Source organism: Mustela erminea, chromosome 9 (genome assembly GCF_009829155.1).
Source record: "Mustela erminea isolate mMusErm1 chromosome 9, mMusErm1.Pri, whole genome shotgun sequence".
NCBI lineage: Eukaryota > Metazoa > Chordata > Mammalia > Carnivora > Mustelidae > Mustela > Mustela erminea.
In genome coordinates this window covers 96,936,391-96,955,100 of record NC_045622.1, presented here as the reverse complement: position 1 = coordinate 96,955,100, position 18,710 = coordinate 96,936,391, and the positions used below count along the sequence as shown (strand labels likewise).

At 43.6% G+C, this 18,710-nt stretch overlaps 1 protein-coding gene and 1 pseudogene across 12 annotated transcripts in view; one reads left to right on the top strand and one right to left on the bottom strand.

Moving 5' to 3' along the window:
* Positions 1-6,132: 6,132 nt before the first annotated feature.
* LOC116599859 lies at positions 6,133-17,156 on the bottom strand (annotated as a pseudogene).
* Positions 15,425-18,710, top strand: part of CELF1 (CUGBP Elav-like family member 1) — a 74,638-nt gene continuing 71,352 nt past the window's right edge. For 11 of the 12 annotated variants that reach the window (XM_032360287.1, XM_032360285.1, XM_032360288.1 and 8 more), the window contains exon 1: positions 15,425-15,598. The gene's annotated coding sequence lies outside the window, so the exon portion shown is untranslated. The remainder of the gene's footprint in view (positions 15,599-18,710) is intronic. The other variant, XM_032360292.1, reaches the window with a different exon arrangement.

Here is an 18,710-nt window from a genome sequence, read left to right as displayed (position 1 = left end):
GCACCTGGGCTGATACGGCCCTCCTCCCACCCTCCCGTCGCCGGAACGCCTTGCTCCCTCCTCCTGCACAAACCCCAGTATATATGTGTGTGTGTGTGAAGAAAAAATACATAAATAGAATATCTAACAATTATGAAAATATACTGAAGTATTGTGATAAGCTTAAATGTAAAAACCACACCCTACAGAGAGGTAAGAGAAATGGTTGTGATGCCGCTTATTTACGTTTAAGTGGAAAATGGTTCTGGTGCTATTTTAAAAAGGTTTCTTTTTGGGACGCCTGGGTGGCTCAGTTGGTTAAGCAGCTGCCTTCGGCTCAGGTCATGATCCCGGCGTCCTGGGATCGAGTCCCACATTGGGCTCCTTGCCCTCCGCAGGGAGCCTGCTTCTCCCTCTGACTCTGCCTTCCACTCTGTCTGCCTATGCTCGCTCTCGCTCACTCTCTCTCTGACAAATAAATAAATAAAATCTTAAAAAAAAAAAAAAAAAAAAGGTTTCTTTTCTTCTTGTAGAAGTAATACATACCTGGGGTGCCCAAATGGCCTAGTGGGAGGAGCATGCAACTCTTGATCTTTTGGGGTTGTGAGTTCAAGCTCCACATGGGGGTTAGAGTTTACTTAAGAAAACAGGAAAAAAGTCATACGTACTCATAGCAATTGGAAAATGCAGCAAAGTAGAATTTAATTATCCATAGTCTTACCACCTCAGATGCATGTTTTTTCCTCTAATTTCCTATGTGTACCACTAGAAAACTTTTGTAACAGCTTTGTTGAGATATAACTTACCCAGTCGTCCTATACCATCATTTATTTACCCATTCTTCTGTGATGGAAATTTACGTTGGTTTGTTTTTTTTTTTTTAACTGATTAAGTGGTTTCAGCTTTTTTTTTCTTTTTTTTTTTTTTAACAAGGAGTTCAGTAGCTTTTTTGGTTTTTTGTTTTTTAAAACAAGGAATTGCGGACTCCTGGGTGGCTCTGTCAGTTAAGTGTCTGCCTTCTGCCCAGGTCAGGATCCCAGAGTCCTAAAATTGAGACCCGTGTTTGTCTCCCTGCTCAGTGGGGAGCCTGCTTCTCCCCATCCCATTCCCTCTCCCTCTGCCTCTCTCTCGTGAATAAATAAATAATCTAAACAAAGAAATAAAAAAAAACCAAGGAGTTGGGGTGCCTGAGTGGCTCAGTCGGTTGAGCATCTGCCTTTGGCTCTGGTCATATCTGAGGGTCCTGGGATCAGGACCACATCAGGCTCGCTGCTCAGCGGGGAGTCTGCTTCTCCCTCTCCTGCCTCCTCCTTCGTGCTGTCTCTTTCTCTTAAAAAATAAATAAAACTTTTTTTTTTTTAGATTTTATTTATTTGACAGAGACACAGCAAGAGAAAGAACTATAAGCAGGAGGAGTGGGAGAGGGAGAAGCAGGCGAAGGAGAAGAGCCACCTAGGCGCCCCAATAGATAAAATATTTTTTAAAAATAAAAAATTAAAAATTTTTAAAAATTAAAAAATCAAAAATTAAAAAATTAAAAATAAACAAGGAGTTTAGTGTGTTTTTTTTTAATTTCAGCTTTTATGCAGATATTTTATTGTCACTCCCTCTACCCTGGTTTTGCTTTGTAGTTTCTCATTATAATAGTAACATGTTTATTAAAAAATGCAAACTCTTGGGCGCCTGGGTGGCTCAGTGGGTTAAGCCGCTGCCTTCGGCTCAGGTCATGATCTCAGGGTCCTGGGATCGAGTCCCGCATCGGGCTCTCTGCTCAGCAGGGAGCCTGCTTCCTCCTCTCTCTCTCTGCCTGCCTCTCTGCCTACTTGTAATCTCTCTCTGTCAAATAAATAAATAAAATCTTAAAAAAAAAATGTAAACTCTTCAAAATGATATATAAAAAGTGAGGGTTTCCAGTAGTGGAGATAATTGTTTCAGTTAGATGTATGTTCCCCCAGGGATTTTGGTTTTTTCTTTTTAGAGACAAACTGTCCACCAAAATTCTTTATCCACTTCTCTTACAATATCTGAGCCGTCATATGCTCAGTGTCCCTTGCAGTAAGAAGGGATACAGGACTCAGTCGCCTCCGATGGAACGTGAGAGGAAGTGATGTGTGTGCCAGCATCAAGACGAACAGGCCCAGTCCATAACTCCTCAAGTCTCCTTCACACTCTTTTTCTCCTCTTGGGGACTGGAGTGGTGATGAGGGCGGCTGGAATCATCTCAGCAGGAATGAGTTCTACATGGCAGAGTCCTGATTAATCTGAGTTACTAAGGGTCCCTGGATCAGTTAAGCATCTGCCTTCAGCTTGGGTCATGATCCAGGGGTCCTGGGATGGAGGCCTGCGTAGGGCTCTCTGCTCAGCAGGGAGTCTGCTTCTCCCTCTCCCTTTGCCCCTTCTCTCACCCCCCAGTTGTGCTCTCTCTTTTTCTCATTCTCTCTAAAATAAATAAATAAAATCCTTTTTTAAAATAGTAAATTAATTTGGGGTGCCTGGTTGGCTCAGTCATCAAGCGTCTGCCTTTGGCTCAGGTCATGATCTCAGGGTCCTGAGATCCAGCCCTGCATCAGTCTTTCTGCTCAGTGGGAAGCCTGTATCTGCCTCTCCCAATACCCTGCTTGTGTTCCCTCTCTCGCTGTGTCTTTCCTGCCAAATAGACAAAATCTTTTTTTAAAAAGTAAATTAAAAAAAAATAAACAACTCCCCATACCACGCTTCCTCCAGCCTCTAGTAACCACTACTTTTTTCCCCTTTGTCCCTCTCTCTTCCTCTATCTCTCTCTCTCTTGCTTTTTTTTACACTTTTTAATCTCATTTTTAATCTCTTTTTCTTTCTTTCTTTACTGAATTATAATATACATACAGTGTTGTATTAGTTACAGATGTACAATATAATGGTTAACTCTTTGGGGTGCCTGGGTGGCACAGTCACTTAAGTGTCTGCCTTTGGCTCAGATCATGATCCCAGGGTCCTGGGACCAGGCCCCGCATTGGGCTCCCTGCTCAGTGGGGAGACTGCTTCTCCCTCTGCCTGCTGCCCCCCCTGTTTTTTTCTGTCTTTGAAAAATAAATAAAAATCTTTAAAAGAAATAAACAACTTGGGGTGCCTGGGTGGCTCAGTGGGTTAAAGCCTCTGCTTTCAGGTCAGGTCAGGATCCCGGGGTCCTGGGATCAAGTCCCACATCAGGCTCTCTGCTTCGGCAGGGAGCCTGCTTCCTCCTCTCTCTCTCTGCCTGCACCTCTCCTACTTGTGATCTCTGTCTGTCAAATAAATAAATAGAATCTTAAAAAAAGAAAAGAAAAGAAAAGAAAGAAACAACTCTTTTTTATGATTCAACAAATATTTTTTTAAGATGTTATTTATTTTACAGAAATCACAAGTAGGCAGAGAGGAGGAAACAGGCTCCCTGCTGAGCAGAGAGCCCGATGTGGGGCTTGATCCCAGGACCCTGGGATTATGACCTGAGCTGAAGGCAGAGGCTTTAACCCACTGAGCCACCCAGGCACCCCCCAAAAAATTTTTTAAAAGATTTTATTCTTGGGCGCCTGGGTGGCTCAGTGGGTGGGCCGCTGCCTTCGGCTCGGGTCATGATCTCGGGGTCCTCGGATTGAGTCCCACATAGGGCTCTCTGCTTGCCAGGGAGCCTGCTTCCTCCTCTCTCTCTGTCTGCCTCTCTGCCTACTTGTGATCTCTCTCTGTCAAATAAATAAATAAAATCTTAAAAAAAAAAAAAAGATTTTATTCTTAAGTAATCTCTAGAGCCGATATGGAGCTGGAGCTCACAACCCTGACATGAAGATGTCTTTTTTTTTTTTAATATTTTATTTATTTGATAGAGAGATCACAAGTAGAGAGGCAGGCAGAGAGAGAGGGGGAACCAGGCTCCCCGTTGAGCTGAGAGCCAGATGTGGGGCTCGATCCCAGAACTCTGAGATCATGACCTGAGCCAAAGGCAGAGTCTTAACCCACTGAGCCACCCAGGTGGCCCTTACATGAAGAGTCTTCTGTTCTACTGACTGAGCCAGCCAGGCACCAGGCCCCTCTCATCATCACTCTTAATCCCCTTTATCCTCACTTCTCTCCACCCACCTTTCCTCTGGCAACCACCAGTGTGTTCTTTTTATTTAAGAGTCTGGGGTTTTTTTGGTCTGTTTTTCCTTTGTTCATTTATTTTGTTTCTTAAATTCCACATCTGAGTGAAATCATATGGTATTTGTCTTTCTCTGACTTATTTCACTTAGCACTATATCCTCTAGGTCCATCCATGCTGTGGTAGCTGGTAAGATCCCATTCTTTTTTATGGCCAGATAATATCCCAATATTATATGCCTCATCTTCTTTGTCCATTTATCTATGGATGGACACTTGAGTTTCTTCCATATCTTGGGTATTGTAAATAATGCTGCAATAAACATAGGGGTGTGTGTATCTTTTCAAATTAGTGTTTTCATTTACTTTGGGTGAATACCCAGTAGTGGAATTATTGGATCGTGTGGTGACCCTTATTTTTATTTTTTTGAGGAACTTCCATGCTGTTTTTGAGGAACTTCCATGCTATTTTCCAAAGAGACGACACCAATTGGCATGCAACAGTGCATGAGGGTTCCTTTTTCTTGCCAACACTCGCTGTTTCTTATGTTTTTTATTTTAGTCATTTTGACAGGGGTGAGGTGATATCTCACTCTGGTTTTTTTTTTTTTTTTAAAGATTTTATTTATTTATTTGACAGACAGAGATCACAGGTAGGCAGAGAGACAGGCAGAGAGAGAGGAAGGGAAGCAGGCTCCCGGCCGAGCAGAGAGCCCGATGCGGGGCTCGATCTCAGGACCCTGGGATCATGACCTGAGCCGAAAGCAGAGGCTTTAACCCACTGAGCCACCCAGGCGCCCAAGGATTTTGTTTCTATGTAATCTCTACACCCAGCACGGGGTTTGAACTCACAACCCTGAGATCAAGAGTCACATGCTCCACCGAGTGAGCCAGCCAGGTGCCCCTATGTAGCTTTCTAAAAGATTTTGATAGACCCATGTCTAATAATTGTACTATCATTTTATCATTTCTCAAAGTTATAAACTAATTATAGAATATTTACTTTAAAAACAGCATTTTACAGGGGTGCCTGGGTGGCTCAGTGGGTTAAAGCCTCTGCCTTTGGCTCAGGTCATGGTCTCAGGGTCCTGGGATGGAGCCCCGCATCGGGCTCTCTGCTCAGCAGGGGGCCTGCTTCCTCCTCTCTCTCTGTCTGCCTCTCTGCCTACTTGTGATCTCTGTCTGTCAAATAAATAAATAAAATCTTTAAAAAAAATAAAAATAAAAAAATAGAAACAGCATTTTACAAACATTATATATATATATGATTTATTTTTTAAGAGTTTATTTATTCATTTGATAGAGAGAGACACAGTGAGAGAGGGAACACAATCAGGGGGAGTGAGAGAGGGAGAAGCAAGCTTCCTGCTGAGCAGGGAGCCCAATGTGGGGCTCAATCCCAGGACCCTGGGATCATGACTGAGCCAAAGGCAGATGCTTAATGAGTGATCCACCCAGGTGCACTATGTAAGTGATTTACATGAAAACTCTAAGATATATAGTTTCAGGTAGGTATTATTGCTATCTATACTTTCACTCCATTTATTAATCTGCTTCAAGTTCATAAATTTACCATGAGGTACAGAGCCCAACCAGGATGGGACAGAATGTGTCCCAAGTTAGAAGGGGAGTGCATGTCCCCTCAGCAACTTCTCTCATAGAGCGCTAGTGCTCCCTTGTACAATTAAAGTTTTCTTCCCGCATATCTTGATGGGACCTTCTGGATCCTCTGGCTGTGGCTGGTTTTGTCTCCTGATTCTTACAGGCATGCTACTTTGTTGCCTAGGACATTGATCCGAGCTTCCGGGCCTCTCTCCCTTAGGCCCCTTCCAAGCCCCTCTGTTACATATGCGTGAGATTCAGGAAAGCTGACCCATCCGAAGGCTGGGAACACTTGCTTACAGGTGGAACCTCCATACCAGCATACACTATCCTGAATCCTACTGCAGAAACTGCTTTCCTTCCAGGTCTGGTGAATCCTAGATCATGGCCAACAAGCAGATGTTCGAAGTGGCTTTCTCTGAGACTTCCTCCCCAAGAGGGAGCCATCTGGCCACTTGCTTTTTATCACATTTCTAAGAGCTGCTCCATTTCCTCAAGGGCTGTTGTAAAATCATTTACTTGACTGTTACATAAAATCTGCCGTTCAGTGAACCGGGCCCTCTCTTCTTTCATCTTCAACCCCTTACTTTCAGGGCCTGGAACTCCTCCATCTGTATTTTGGCTGTTTCTTTAAAAAGCTTCAGCTCACCTTACAAAGTTTCTAACAACACCATAGAGGCCACGGGATCATGCGGATTTTTGCTGTGATGCCAGGGTCTCACTCACTGCTTGAAACTGGGTTGGCGCCTTTGCCCAGCTGTCCGCCAGCAACGTTCCCAGCAGCTCCACCTATTGGGTCACGTCTTTCCGTTCTTTCAGTCAGCTTCTGGGGCAACTGCTCCCGGATAGCCTGGGGGTGGTTCCTATCCTCAAGCTCCTCCTCTGATTCGGCTTAACTCTGTGGTTTGCGACTCTTTCTGACCTTCTCTTGATGGCAGTGTCGACAGCTTCTACCTGTCCATTCTCTTGCTTCAGTTTGATGATTTTCGTTTTAAAGATTTCATTTATTTGAGGGCGCCTTGTTGGTTCAGTGGGTTAAGCCGCTGCCTTTGGCTCAGGTCATGATCCCAGGGTCCTGGGATTGAGTCCCGCGTCGGGCTCTCTGCTCAGCGGGGAGCCTGCTTCCCTCTCTCTCTCTCTGCCTGCCTCTCTGTCTACTTGTAATCTCTGTCTGTCAAATAAACAAATAAAATCTTAAAAAAAAAAAAGATTTTATTTATTTGAGAGAGAGCGAGAACAGAGCTGAGCCAGACCGGGGGCTCTGTCCCAGGTCCCCAAGATCATGACCGGAGCTGAAGTCAGACACCCCTCAGTTTGATGATTTTTGTACCAACATTCTTTGAACCTCCTGAATGAAGAAGTCTGGAAACATTGACTTCTTTGGACTTAACAGATAAAAGCCTCTAAGAAGTGGTTCACATTTGGTGGGGGGGTGGGCCGCCACTGAGCACCGAGGGAAACTGCAGTGTATACACTATCTTACCATGCAGGTCGTTGTATAGGTCACACTGGCTGTCCCCAGGTGCCTGCTGCACTGCCCACTGCTCTGGTTGCTCTGGATTCAAAAGACACTCTCCACAGCAGCTACTGGATACAGCATTTCCATAACTATTTCCCCATCGATGGATGGGGAACCCAACTGGATAGCGCCTTTTTTTTTTTTTTAACCAATTAGAAATATAGTCACTTCCATGAGGGCAGGGACCTTGTCTATTGCATTCATGCCTATAACCCCATTGTCTAGCCCAGTGCCTGACTAGTTGGCACTCAATAAATACTAGTTGGCCAAGTCAAAGAATGCTGCATTATAGTTTTCCTGAGTATAATTGATATATACTAAACTACATGTATTTAAAGTATACACTTTAGGGTTACCTGGCTGGCTCAGTCGGTGGAGCAAGTGACTCTTGATCTCAGGGCTGTGAGTTCTGGACCCATGCCAGGCATAGATTACTTTAAAAATTAAATCTTTTGGGGCGCCTGGGTGGCTCAGTGGGTTAATGCCTCTGCCTTAGGCTCAGGTCATGAACCCAGAGTCCTGGGATGGAGCCCTGCCTTGGGCTTTCTGCTCGGCAGGGAGCCTGCTTCCCTTCCACTCTCTCTGCCTTCCTCTCTGCCTGCTTGTGATCTCTATCAAAGAAATAAATAAAGAAATCTTTAAAAAAAATAAATAATAAATAATAAAATTAAATCTTTTTTAAAAAATTAAGTGGTTTATTTATTTTTAAGATTTTATTTATTTATTTGAGACAGAGAGAACCTGTGAACACGGGCAGGGGGAGGGGCAGAGGGAGAGGGAGAAGGAGACTCCCTGCTGAGTAGGGAGCCTGACATGAGACTCAGCCCAGGACCCTGGGATCATGACCCCAGCCGAGGACAGATGCTTAACCAACTGGGCCACTGAGGTGCTCTAAATCTTTTTTATTTTTTTAAATAAAGTATATGCTTTAATACATTTTGATATATGTATGTATTTGTGAAAACATCACCATAATGAAGATAATAGAATGTATCCATTACCTCCAAATAAGTGTTCTTGGTTTCCTTTGTAACCCCTTCTTCCCATACCTCTTTATTCCCTTACCCTATTCCTCAGCAACCACTGATCTGCTATAGATTAATTAGCATTTTCTAGAATTTTATATAAATAGGTATGAATGTTTTTAATTTTAATGATTGTTTCCCTCCTATATGGCTGTATGTATATACACCAAGCGTGCCTAATGTTCACAACTCCATCTTTTAAAATTATTTATCTCCCATTTGACAGTCCAAAAAATCCACATTGTTTTAATTTTAATATCTTTAATTATTTGTTAGATTGAACTTTTTTTGTTTATTGGCCATTTGTATTCTTTCTGTGAATTGTATGTTTATTTCCTTGTCCATTTGTCTAATGGGTTGTTTGTTGTTATTCTTCCTGGCCATAGAAAACACGCAAATTCCAAGTGTAAGGTGTGATAAATTTCATATATTTACACATCCATGAGACCATCCCTCAGACGAAGATGTAACACATTCCAATATTCCAGAAAGTTCGCTCATACTCCCTTTAGTTCATAGTCAATCCCCACTTCCTGGCAAAGATTACCTCTATCCTGAAATTTCTTATTATTTTTAACCTATTCTCAAACTTCAATTAAATAGACTTGTGCAAGATGTGCTTTTTTTCTTTTTTTTTTAACTTTTTTTTTTTAAGATTTTATTTATTTATTGGACAACAGAGATCACAAGTAGGCAGAGAGGCAGACAGAGAGAGGGGGAAGCAGGCTCCCTGCTGAGCAGAGAGCCCGATGCGAGGCTCGATTCCAGGACCCCGGGATCATGACCTGAGCTGAAGACAGAGGCTCTAACCCACTGAGCCACCCAGGCGCCCCTGTGTTTTTTTTTCCTGACTTGTTTTACTTAATAGTATGTCTATGGGACTCATCCTTAGTAGCAGTTTCTTCCTTGTCCTTGCTATATAAATAGTCTGCTATAAATATATTGCACAATTTATCTACCTTTTCCAGTTTGAGTTATTGGGGGGGGCAGGTTATTATTAATAAAAGTGCTACAAACAATTCTTTTGGTAAAAAAAAAAATGTACTCATTTCTGTTGGGAATGGAATTACTGCATCACAGGGTACATACAAGTCCATTTAATTGTTTGGGTTTCGTAGATACAGTCAATCGGTCTTCCAAAGTGGTTGTACTGTTTTTATTCCAACTACCAATGTGAGAGTTCAAAAAAAAAAGCTTCAGGGCACCTGACTTGCTCAATTGGTGGAGCATGTGATTCTTAATCTCGGGGTCATAAGTTCAAGCCTTTTCAAGCCTTGGTGTGGAGCCTACTGGAAAGAAAAGAAAGAAAGAAAGAAAAAAAGAAAGAAAGAAAGTAAGAAAGAAGCAAGCCTAACTGCAAATCTCAGTGGGAAAAGATGGCCTTTCTAAATAGTAATGGATCAGCTGGATATCTACAGAGAAAGACAAAAGAAAAGAACTGTGACCCTCCTCTCATACCATATACAAAAACAGTAGATGGATCTTAGATCTAAGTGTGAAAGATTAAACCAATAAAGGAGAAAATTTTCATGACCTGGCTAAACAAAAATCTCTCAAACAGAACACAGAAATCACCAACCATAAAATAAGGACCAAAAAACAGGACCTTGAAAACAAAACAAAACAAAACAAAAAACAAGGTCATATTAAAATTAAAAATATTTTTCATCAAAAGAAACCATTAAGAGGGGCACCTGGGTGGCTCAGTGGGTTAAAGCTTCAGCCTTTGGCTCAGGTCTTGATCCCAGGGTCTTGGGATCAAGCCCAACATCGGGCTCTCTGCTCAGCGGGGAGCTTGCTTCCTCCTCTCTCTCTGCCTGCCTCTGCCTACTTGTGATCTCTGTCAAATAAATAAATAAAATCTTTAAAAGAAAGAAAGAAAGAAAGAAAGAAACCATTAAGATGGTAAAGGCAAGCCACACCGGGAGAAGACATAAGCACCACACATATCCAGCAAGGGACTTGTATTCAAAACATAAAAAAAACTGTAGCACCTGGGTGGCTCAGTCAGTTAAGTGATCTCCCCTCAGGTCTTGATTTCATGGGTCTTGATCTTGGGTTGTGAGTTTGCTCTGCACTGGTCTCCACACCAGTCATGGAGCCTACTTAAAAAAAAAAAAAAGTATGTACCTTTCTATATATCTATATCTCCTATAGATATATCTGTATCTCCTACTAAACTAAGAGTCTTGGGAGAGAGAGGGAGAAAGAAAGACTTAAGTAGACTGTTCACAAGAGAGCATATTTAAATAGTCAATAAACATTATATAAAGCCTCTCAACATCATTAAGGAAGTAAAAATTTATTTATTTATTTATTTATTTATTATTTTTTAAAAGATTTTTTAACTTATTTACTTGACAGACAGAGACCACAAGCAGGCAGAGAGGCAGGCAGAGAGAGGGAGAGGAGGAAGCAGGCCTCCCACCAAGCAGAGAGCCCGATGCGGGGCTCGACCCCAGGACCCCAGGACCACGACCCGAGCCGAAGGCAGAGGCTTCAACCCACCAAGCCACCCAGGCACCCCAGGAAGTAAAAATTTAAACCACAATAAAGGGTGCCTGGCTGGCTCAGTTCGAGTGTGTGACTCTTGATTTTGGGGTTGTAGGTTTAGGCTCCAAAAAAAAAAAAAAAAAAAAACCCATAGTGAAATATCACTATATCCTAGCAGAATGACTAAAATTAGGGCAATGACAAGTGGTGAGGATTCAGAGCACTGTTATTTTTTTAAGTTTTTTTTTTGTTTTTTTTTTTTTAAAGATTTTATTTATTTGACAGATAGAGATCAGAAGTACGCAGAGAGAGAGAGGAGGAAGCAGGCTCTCCGCGGAGCGGACAGCCCGATGCGGGGCTCGATCCCAGGACCCCGGGATCATGACCCGAGCGGAAGGCAGAGGCTTTAACCCACTGAGCCACCCAGGCGCCCCAAGTTTTTTTTTTTTTTAATTACTTTTTTTCCTAGAGAGGGAGAGAGAGGATCTTTTTTTTTTTTAAGATTGTATTTATTTATTTATTTGACAGAGAGAGCAAGAGAGCGCAAGTGTGCTCACCTGCACAAGTAGGCAGAGCGTCAGGCACAGAGTAAGAAACAGGCTCCGGCTGAGCAGGATCCTGGGATCATGACCTAAGCCAAAGGCAGACACTTAGTCAACTGAGCTACCCAGGCACGCTGAGAGAGAGGATCTTTAGCAGGCTCCACGCCCAACGCTGAGCTCCATGCAGCCTTTGGTCTCACAGCCCTGAGATCATGATCTGAGCCCAAATCAAGAGCTGCTTACTTAACTGACTGAGTCATCCAGGTGCCCCTTAAGATTTTATTTCTTATTTTTATTTTTTTTAAAGATTTTATTTATTTATGAGGCAGAGAGAGACAGTGAGAGAGGGAACACAAGCAGGGGGAGTGGGAGAGCAAGAAGCGGGCCTCCTGCTAAGCAGGGAGCCTGATGCGGGGGCTGGACCCCAGGACCCTGGGATCACAACCTGAGCCGAAGGCAGACACCTAATGACTGAGCCACCCAGGCACCCCAGAATATTATATTTTAAATCAATCTCTGCACCCAACGCGAAGCTCAAACTGACAACCACAAGATCAAGAGTCACGTGCTCAACTGACTGAGCCAGCTGGGTGCCCCCTCTTTAAAGATTTTTTAAATTTATTTGAGACAAAGAGAACAGAGCAAGAGAGAGAACACAAGGAGGGGCAGAGGGAGAGGGAGAAGCAGGCTCCTGCCTTGGTAACGAGATGCAAGAGGAAGCCTGGTACCTTGCGACAAGTGTTACTTCCTCTGCCAATGGGAGCCCCAAGTCAAGAGGCAGATAAAATAGGGGAAAGTTTCTGGTTGCCCTTCAAGAAATATCTAAGTCAGATATTATGAAAAAAACATGGAGAAACCAGAGAATAAGAAAATGGTCGTGATCCCTACCTTCATCTAACTCATTATATTCATATACTTCATAATCATATATTTATATGTAGTTTATTATGAATATATTAATTTTAATTTTAAATTTTATTATTAATATATTATTTATATATGATATATTAATATATTATTTTAATTTTATTATTAATATATTAGTCATATATTTATAATCATAGATTCTAGGAAGCTTCTGAAGGTTAAACAATTCATTCTCTTTTTCCATAATAAACACCTAGGTATGCTTATTCAGTTCAACAATATGTATTGATGGGGGAGGGGAAGTGGATAAAGACAGTCAAAAGGTACAAGCTTCCAGTTATAAGTAAGTACTTAGGATGTAATATACAACTTGATGACTATAGTTAACACTGTGGTCTGGGCTATGGGAAAGTTGTTAAAAGAGTAGATCCTAAAAAAAAAAAAAAAGAGTAGATCCTAAGAGTTCTCAACACAAGAAAGAAAAAAAAATTTCTATCTATATGAGATGAGGATGTTAACTAATCTTATTGTGGTAGCCATTTCACAATATATCTAAGTCAAATTTAAAAACCAGTCAAATTTAAAAATTTGACTATATCTAAATCAAATTTAAAAACCATTTCACAATATATCTAAGTCAAATTTAAAAAGCAGTACAATTTATTGAGCATCTATTATAGGTAGGCATTTTTCTAGGCCCTGAGGATATAAAAAAGACTAAGATCCTATTCCTGTAGAATTTACCATCTAATTGGGGTGGGGTACAAATAAAGTGAGTAAAATATGAAGTACAAAATACACTGTGTTAGATGGTGATTAGTGATTTGGATAAAAACAAACCAGAAAAGGGGGATTAGAAGCATGGGTGTTTGTGTGTGTAATTTTATTTCATTATTTCTGTCTTTCTGTGTGTGTGTGAGATTTTATTTTATTTATTTGTTTTTTAAAAGATCTTATTTATTTATTTGAGAGAGAGTGAGAGAGAAAAAGAGACAGCACAAGCAGAGGACGGGGCAGTGGAAGAAGCAGACCCCCGCTGAGCAGGAAGCCTGACATGGGGCTGGATCCCAGGACTTGAAGGCAGACCCTTAACTGACTGAGCCATGCAGGCACCCCTCTGTGTGTATAATTATAAATAAGGTGGTCAGCGAAAGCCCAGGTGAGAAGGTGACATTTATGTCAAGACCTGAAGGAAGTAAGGAAGTGAGCCTGGTGCATATCTGGATGATTCTGTGGCCCACAAAGACAGTCTCTGTTTACAAAATTTGTACAATCTGTGGCAGCTGGGAGACCAATATAAAATTAATTATGGTGATGTATATGACAGCATTCTATAAGTTGTAATGATCTATAAATATGGGGTGTTTTCAGTAAATTACACATACACTTATTAACAAGAACAAGATCACATATTAGCATTATAAATGTATACGAAATGATAAACTATATGGTACAATTAGGGAATATGATAATGCATCAGGAGCTAATTGTTCCTGTCTGTATGGTACCAGGAAAACTATGTTAGTTTCCCTCCAACCCCCCAGGAGGAAAGAGGTGTTTCTAATACATGGGAAAACCCTTGAGGCTTCTGCTTGGGAGTGCCCTTATTAATTAATTAGTTAATTAAAATATTTTTATTTACTTATTTCAGAGAGAGAGAGCAAGCATGAACAGGGAAAGGGGCAGAGGGAGAAGCAGACTCCTGGCTGAGCAGGCAGCTCCATCTCAGAACCCTGGGATCATGACCTGAGTCAAAGGCAGATGCTTAACCAGCTGAGTCACCCAGGCACCCTATTTTTTTTTTCTTTCTTTTTTTTTTTTTTAAGATTTTATTTATTTATTTGACAGAGAACGAGCACAAGTAGGCAGAGAGGCAGACTGAGAGAGAGGGCTCCTTACTGAGCAGAGACCCTATGTGGGGCTTGATCCCAGGACCCTGAGATCATGACCTGAGCTGAAGGCAGAGGCTTGACCCACTGAGCCACCCAGGCGTCCCCAGGATCCCCTATTTTTTTATTTTTTGTGGTGAGGTAGAGTATAATCAGTATTTGTGGATATAGGAATTATTTGCTCTGGGAAGCCAGATGATGTTTCAGAGAAAACATTTGCAAACCCAAGAGTTAATTGCCTGTTGCTGGGTCCAAAAGGGCCCAGAACTAAATTTTCTAGTTTCCTTCTTTCTTTTCTTCTTTCTTTCTTCTTCTTTTCTTTTCTTTCGTTTTTGTTTTTTTTTTTTTTTTTTTTTTTACAAATGTTAGCTATTATTATTATTTTTAAAGATTTTATTTATTTATTTGACAGAGAGAGAGAGACAGCGAGAGAGGGAACACAAGAAGGGGGAGTGCAAGAGGAAGAAGCAGGCTTCCAGCTGAGCTGGGAGCCTGATAGGGGGGATTGGATCCCAGGACCCTGGGATCATGACATGAGCAGAGGCAGAAGGTTAAGTGCTGAGCCACCCAGGAGCCTCTAAGTTTTCTTTTTTTATGTATATTTCACTGTCACATAAGGTGTAGGACCTGCTTAGCCTTTTTAAACAAACAAGCGAACAACAGTTGTAGTTTGAATTCCACCTAGATCTAGGGATTCCTGAGTCACTCTGAAGGAGGTCTTTTGGGACCTAACCTGGGTTGTTTAAAAAATTTTTTTTCTGGGAAATGTAGGTTAGGGCTGAGCAATCAGTCTCTTGATAAGAACCCTTACGAGCTTCCTGGCGCTGCAGGAATTTTTGCAAGGTTGTGCGTTCACAGGCGGATCATCCTGTTAGAAAGCACTCCCCTAACTCTGAAAGCTTGCAATTACATTCACGTTCTACATCTCAGCAAAGACGGAAGAAGGCCTGGATCTCGTTGCTTGTCTGTTGGGGCAGAAGGAGGGTGTGTCATGTGCCCAAAGCTGGCCAAGCGCCATTCCATTCACTCATTCATTCATTCATCAAATATTTTATTATGCGCATAATTCAGTGCCAAGCAGAGGTCCTCGTCCACCAAGTCATCTAGAACTCCTGTGGGTACGGTGCGCAGGGCCAAGAACCTCAGACTCTCAGGCCCGGTCTTCCGACCCTTTGCAGCAGTAGCGCTCCGAGACAAAGAGATGCGCTCCTGCAGCTCCCCGGGCTGAGGGTTCCGCCCGCAGCGCCCAGGGCTTCGGCGCGGCTGCTTCTCCACTCCCCAGCCCAAGGGGGCGCTGTAGCGCCGCGCGCTCCGCTCGGCCCTGCACCGTGCTCCGCTCGGCTCGGCGCTGCGGGCGGCACCGCGGTGGTACGTTCCCTCTCACCGCCCTCCCCCTCCTCCTCCTCAGCCCTCCCCGCCGGTGGTAGGTGCCGGAAGTGCCGCCATTTTGGGGTGTTCTGCTCTGGCGGCAGCGGCAGCGGCGGCGGGACGCGGAGGCTCCCCCGGGACTCGGCCTCAGCAGCGAGGCGGCGGCGGCGGCTGCGGAGGCGCAGGCAGCAGCTGAGGTAGCGGCGGGCTCAGGTGCAGCCGCTGGTGAGTGCGGTGGCCACGGGTTAACGGGCCGCGGGTGGAGGGAGGGAGCGAGGGAGGGAAAGGAGGCAGGAGGAAGGCGCCGCGGGGCGGGTCCGGTCCTGGCGGCCGCGGGTCACAGGGCCCTTCGGGCGCGGCCGCTTCTGGCTCCCCGCGCCCCGGGGGCAGGTCGGCGATCTCCTCCCGCGTGTCGGGGCCCTCCGCTCCCCGGGTCCCGCCGCGCTAGTCCGGCGCGTGCCCCCGCGCCCAGGGAGACCCGCCCTCCTCGTGGCCTTGTCCCCTCTCTCCGCGCCCTTTGCCTTCACCCTGCGGGCCCCGAGGGCTCCGTTCCCTGCCCAGGGGTAGCTCCACTCTTTTTTCCGGCCGCGGTGCCAGACCCAGGCTGTCTGCCCGGGACACCCCTTCCTTCCTTCTGACGTCCCACGTGTTCTTGGTGCCGACCCCTGGAAGAGAGCTCAGGACCCCTGCCTTTGTGGGGGTTAGCGCTTCTGTTCGGGAGCCTTGAGAGCCCCCCGCTCCCCGCCCCGGATCCGCTAGGGCCTTGGCTCGCCCTCCCCCCACATCAGGTGCTCACCCAGTCGTGGCCTAGTAGCAGGGCTGGAATCTCGCACCCGAGAGCGCGGAGAGCGCAGTGAAGAGCTTTTTTTTCCTTAGGGACCTGGCTTTGGATTTAAAGCAGGTGGTGTCTTGGTTGCGGTTTTAGGGGCAAGATGTTGTTTTAATTCTTAGGAGTATAGCACAGGTTCCAAGGAGCTTCTTGTTGGTTCATGCTCATCCTCCTAGTTGACGGGAAGGTGGTGAGATTTTGGTCGGAGCCTGTTTCAGCAAAATGGAATCTTTTTCTCTCCCGCAGAGTTAATGCTGTACTTTTATTACCCTTTACCCTCGAAGAGAAAGGCTATATAACAGTTTTAAATAGCGGGCGGCAGTGCTTTATAATGCTTGCAGTGTAAGAGGTTACAGTACTCCGCGAATCCTTTACAGGAACAACTTCTTTTAAAGGTCTTTTCGCTGTCTTTGATTCTTTGTAGATCGGAGAAGCTTTAATTGCATTCTTTCACCTTCTCCGCAAGTGTTGGGTCGGCTCCTTTCCTCGAGTGTGGCGTCTCTTAGAGTGCTATGCAAGTTCAGTTTCTCCTTAACGTTCTTGGTGAGGAAGAAGGCGTCTCCACATGGAAGCACACCGGGATTCTTTCTGTTTTAACATTAATGAGTCCACACGGAAGATCATGAAGTTACCATAGCATGCATAAACTACTGCCCCCCCGCCCCCGCAAGTTTTTATACCCTTCCTAGCTTTACTTACAGTGTGTAGTTTCTGATTATGAATTAGCCAAGATTGAAGTATTGTTAGTAAAGCAAAGCTGAAGCTTTCAGCTGTTGATTTAACCAGGAAGTTTGTGGTTCCTCCAGTGGTTTTTTTCCTTCTTGATTGTCCACCACCTGTTTCCATTAAGAATGGCTCTTGGCCCAGAGCATAGGTCTCAACTTTTCTCCATTCACTCTTGCACATTAGGTTTTCTTACCCTAGGTGGTATCTAGGCTTAAAATCCGTTAGCATGTGGGCCTATTAGAGGTAAGATATCTTTTCCCACTCTTGCTTTGCAGATGAGGAAACTGAGGTCTCCAGAGGTTAAGTGACTTACTTGCCCAAAGTTACATAGCAAGGATTCTTAAGAGAGTCTCATCATAAATTTAAAAAAAACAAGCAGACAATATTAGGAGCAACAATGCAAATTGCCTGGAATGGCAAGGGCCCTGTGATTGAAGTTAAAAGGCCTGGTGATCCTTGCTTTGTCAGTTGCTGGCTATACAGCCTTGACCAAGTCACTTAACTGTTTAGAGCCTCAGTTTATTCTCATCTGCAAGATGGAGGAAATAGTGTCTGTCTTCTGGGTGCTAATTCAGCTTTAGTGCAGTACACGAGACAGTGAGATTTTGAGCCAGAATGTTTATTTTTCTAAAGATTTGCACTAAATTTTCTTATTACAGAAGCATCTGCAAGATGGAGGAAATAGTGTCTGTCTTCTGGGTGCTAATTCAGCTTTAGTGCAGTACACGAGACAGTGAGATTTTGAGCCAGAATGTTTATTTTTCTAAAGATTTGCACTAAATTTTCTTATTACAGAAGCTATAAAAAAAAAAGCTATAGATTTATTATAAAAAATAGAGAAAAGAAATGAAACTCACTCTTAGTCCCATCATTCATAAGTGATTCTTAGTCCTTGGTCTTTATCTTATCTTTTTTTTTTTTTTTAAAGATTTTATTTATTAATTTGACAGAGAGAGATCACAAGTAGGCAGAGAGGCAGGCAGAGAGAGAGAGAGGAGGAAGCAGGCTCCCCGCTGAGCAGAGAGCCTGATGCGGGACTCGATCCCAGGACCCTGAGATCACAGGACCCTGAGATCACGACCCAAGCCGAAGGCAGCTGCTTAACCCACTGAGCCATCCAGGCGCCCTATCTTATCCTTTTTTTAATAGTAGACAAATGTTTATTATTTTACAAAAATAGTAAGTTTATCCTACTCACAGTTTAGTGATGTGTTTTGAAGGTTAAGTAGTATATGATAGGCATGGTTTAAAAACACAGTTAATTTATTATTTTTTTAAACAAAAAAAATTTTTTTAAGATTTTATTTATTTATTTGACAGAGAGAGATCACAAGTAGGCAGAGAGGCAGGCAGAGAGAGAGGAGAGATGAGGAAGCAGGCTCCCTGCTGAGCAGAGCTCAATCATGACCTGAGCTGAAGGCAGAGGATTTAACCCACTGAGCCACCCAGGTGCCCCTAAACAAATTTTTTTAAACAAATTTTAAATGGTGCTGTGGATTTAATAGCTCCAGCATATGTGAGGTGGGCCAGTGGATGTCCAGCACAAGCACAGAGAAGTTGCTCTTCCATTTATTTATTTATAAGGTTTTATTTATTTATTTTAGAGAGTGAGAACACCTGCCTGTGTGGGCAGGGGGAGGAACAGAGGGAGAGGGACAAGCAGACTGCACTCTGTGGAGCTGGATGCCAGGCTCAATCTTACAAGCCCAAGAACTGGATGCCTAACCTACTGAGCCACGCAGGTGCCCCAGAAAAGTTGCTTTTTAAATTTTTAATTTTTAA